Source organism: Thermobia domestica, chromosome 3 (genome assembly GCF_964235325.1).
Source record: "Thermobia domestica chromosome 3, izTheDome1.hap1.1, whole genome shotgun sequence".
Lineage (NCBI taxonomy): Eukaryota > Metazoa > Arthropoda > Insecta > Zygentoma > Lepismatidae > Thermobia > Thermobia domestica.
In genome coordinates, this window is record NC_137456.1 from 319,264,141 (window position 1) to 319,268,618 (window position 4,478).

The window sequence follows — 4,478 nt, forward strand, 5'->3', positions numbered from 1 at the left end:
CGCTCTGAGCCCTCAATAACTAGCGGTTTCCGACGTCGACACAATGTGATATTTGCGTTTAGTTTGCGGTCATGAAAATAAGCATTAATAAATAGCTTTTTTGAGTTTTGTGTTGTGCTGATGTACGCACATTTTCCTTTGCATGAACATAAATCGCTACTACGCAGTGGTCTCATGCAATGACACACAGCACAAATGGAGTGTTATGTCGAAGCTTCGGATTATTAATGATAATTCTATTTCATTCCTATACAGTTAATGGAGAAATTTTGTATCTTCTTTACAGGTCAAGTTGCTATGAGCAAGAATACAAAAATTTTAAACCATCTAAAATGTTCTAATGTGGGGGTTATAAAAAGGGGTAAAAGTGGATCTGTAAAGGAAGGGGGACGGCAGGTAGTAGCATGGGTAGATAGGGTCACGCCGTTCCCCTTCCTATCTTTGTCCATTGTATTTTTTTAGGAATTGGGCCACGCTTAGATATTTTTTTCGAAGTGGGGACGAAGTTCCCCCCACGTTTAGAATCTATAGCATAAGTAGCCGTATATATATATATATATATATATATATATATATATATATATATATATATATATATATATATATATATATATCAACGCACGAAATATCAATTTAGCCTCTCATCGTCAAACAGTTTTGCACAATGGAATAACAAGGCTCCCTCTACGCGGTATGTTCTTCCTCATATGGGTATTATGTTCTCCCTTAGTGTGATTCTAGGAAAGTGAAGTGCGTTTGATTTTAAAAATAGGAAAATTAAAAATAATAAATAAGTAAAATAAAAACATTAGGTTCATTGTAGTTCTAAACTGGCTATGATATGCTATACCACCAGTTACGGTATCAGATTTAATTTCTTGGGGAGGTAATCGAAAGGTGGATACATTTTATTTGAGGGGGGTTATACTGAAAAGGTTAATTTCACATTATTTGCGCAATATTAATATATAGGCTACTACCAGTCTGGGGTGCAGGTGTAGCTTATGGGTAGCGCCCGCCTCCTTGGCCCCCTTTGGCAATGTTACTTGTACTAGATTTGAATAACAACTCTAGGTAAGGAAAGTTCTATTAATATTTTATTTTTTTTAAGAGATGTTAGCTTAAAACTGTTAGCTTAACTCTTAGCTAAAGACTAAAATATTGTTTTATTAAAAGATGTTTCGATGTGCACAATAGCTAACATTGTTAAAATATACTGGTAATCAAATGTAGGAAAATGTCATTTTCTGTAATATATAAAACAAAATCCTAAACAACGTTTTTGATAACGTATAACGTCCTTAAATGTATCCTCGTCGCGAAAAGTGCCTTTACATCGCCGTGACGGGTATGTGACGGCGCAGTACACCAAGGAAGGGATGGTTGCATAAGAAATTGTGATTAATTTTGAAGAGTTTTTATTGTGACTAGGGAAATAACGTAGGTATAGGGAGTAAAGGCAGAGATTTGAACCGTCAGTACAATGCCATCTCTGAAAAGATTCCTATTCTCAGTTTTTCAATTTATTGTCTTATATGTTAAATTAATAACTGCTAACAATTGCTACTAGCGCTTTTTACTCTTCAGAAATTTCCTACGACATGTTCGCAGGACACTTTTCTAAGTCCTAAATTTGTGCGTGAATTATTTCATTCGCTTCACTGACCTTATTTAAGAATGGAATCTAATTACACTGAGCGTGAATATGTTTCGCTGTTGTCAAGCAAGGCCCGTAATAAACATAAATAAAGTTCTTATTATTAAATAAAACACAGAAGTATTTATTGTGTGTATAGCACAATATAATACAGTAACTAAGCAACATGATAATCACTAACACCAGCAGAATTTTTTCCAACGGGAGGGGGGGTCAAAAGGCCCACATAGAGTTTTTCGATTTATTGCCCTATATATATTGTTTAAATTCATAACATTTATAATTGGTAGCATATATCTTCTTACTTTTTAAAATCTCGTTGTAGCCTATTAGTCAGAACATTCATCTCCAGACAGGATGTAGAGAGAAGAGAAAGAAAGAGATATGACCAGTAGCGTAACTAATTTTACTGCACCAGGGATCGATTAATAATCAATTTACTCATACCCGCCGCCTGCCCCAGGAATTTCTGATGCTGCCTTATATATATGGTTCTATGTCAAAAGGGCCAGACAAAAGGGCGAGGAAAGGGCTCAAGGCAAAACGGGCCTACGTCAAAAGGGCCCTGCGTCAAATGGACCCGTGTCAAAACGAGACACGCTACAAAAGAGCCCGAGTCAAAAGGGACCTGGTCGAAAGATCTCCGCAACAAAAGTGAACGAGTCAAAACGGCCCCGCGTCAAATGGATCCGGCCCAAAAGAGTCCTGCGACAAAAAAGACCCGAGTCAAAAGAGTCCTGCGTCAAACTTTCCCGAGTAAAAACGGCCCCGCGTGAAAAGAGCCCAGGTCAAAAGTTATCCGGTCAAAAGAACCCGGGTAAATGACCACCCGCGACAAAATTCCCCGACTAAAAACGGCCCCGAGTAATGAGATCTTCACGACAAAAGGCCCTGTGCCAAAAGGGCCCGAGTCCAAACTGCCCCGCGTCAAAAGGAACCGAGTCAAAAGGGCCCCCGACAAAGTGGACCTGGGTCAAAAGAGGCCCGGTCAAGAGGGCCCGCTCAAAAGGGCCCGAGTGAGGACGGTTCCGCGTCAAAAAGGCATGGATCATAATGTCTCCGCGTCAAAAGGCACGAGTCAAAACAACCCCTGGTCAAAGTGATCCAGGTCAAATAAACCCCGCCTCAAAAGGTCCCGTTTCAAAACAGCCCAGCGTGAAAAATGCCTTGGTCCAATGTTCTCCGCGACAAAATGACCAGATTCAAAAGGGCCCCGTGTTAAGAGGGGTAGAGTCAAAAAGGCCCTACGTCAAATGGACCGTACCAAAAGGGGTACGCTACAAAAAGGCCCGAGTCAAAAAGGCTCGGGTCAGAAGGTCCCACGACAAAAAGACCCGAGTCAAAACCTCCCTGCATCAAACGGGCCCAAGTAAAAACGGCTCTGAGTGAAAAGAGCCCTGGTCAAAAGAGCCCGGATAGAAGGACTCCACGACAAAAGTGCCTGAGTCTAAACGGCCCGGGGTAAAAAGATCTCGACGACCAAAGGGCTCGAGTCTAAAGGGCCCGGGTGAAAAGGACTCTAGTTAAAAGGGCTCTGCGTCGAAAGATCCCGAGTCAAAAGTGCCCAGAATCAAAAGGGCCTTATGTGAAATGGACCCATGTCAAAACGGGCCCCGCTACAAGAAGGCCTTAGCCAAAAGGTCCGGGTCAAAAGTCTCCGCAACAAAAGTGTCCGAGTCAAACCGGCCCTGCGTCAAAGCGTCCCGGGTCAAAAGGGTCCTGCGAGAAAAAAGACAAGAGTCAAAAGGGCCTTTCGTCAAACGGGCCCGAGTAGAAACGGCCCCGAGTTACAAGAGCATAGGTCAAAAGGGCTCGGGTAAAAGGGGCTGAGTCAAAACGGCCTAGCGTGGAAAAGCTCCGGGCGAAAGGGCCCCGCGACAAAAAGACACGAGTCAAAAGGACCCAGCGTCAGAATTGCCCGGTAAATACGGTCCACGTGTAAAAAGCCTGAAATGAAAGCAACAGTGGAAATCAGGCATGCACAAGGGGAAAGTATCCCCTTAGTAAGGTGAAGTATTTGTGCAAAAGAAGGAAAAATATCTGTAGTCATTAGTAACAAATAGGAAATTTGAATGGTGAAATTAGTTTTGTTTGGCTGTTGATTGTTCTGCAACAATCGCTATTGCTTAAGTCGTTCTCCATTAAAGTTTGTTTGCACTTCCGACTGTCTGAGTTTGTATTCTTGATACATAGCCTAATCAAACTCTATCTATTATTGACTTTCCCCTTAGTTGTAAAATTTCATTTCTACCCCTGGATCAAAGTATAGAATGAAAAATATTCTGTGGAAAAGATTAGTATAATGTTACTGTGAGAAGACATATGTGGATCTGTATACAGGTCATTGGGACAGAACAATAATAACGACATGCGTAGACGCACTGATTTGGAGTGGATGTTTCCTTCTGAGTACTCATATCTTTATAGGGAATATATACTTGACACAGCGTACCATTTAAATCAGCGCAGTACGTGAATTCCGCTATATTGCATATCACAAAATATTGTTTTAAATGTAAAAGGTTATGATTTTACACTTCAACCTAGGCTTGAATATTCTCCTAAATGAGAATGTGAACTCATTTTTTACACATCATCTATTTGGGACAGGGAATGCTATGTTTGACATATGTGTTTAATAGAAAAAAATGTATTGTGACAGGGCACTAACAAAGAGACGCATGAACGGAGTAAACGAAAATGTTACAATTTGGCATTGGTGTAGAAACAGCGTTAAATGATTTAGTGTACATCATGGTAAAAATCTTGAATTCCGTATATTGTATACCACACAGTGGGTGATATCAATAGAACGGAGAAG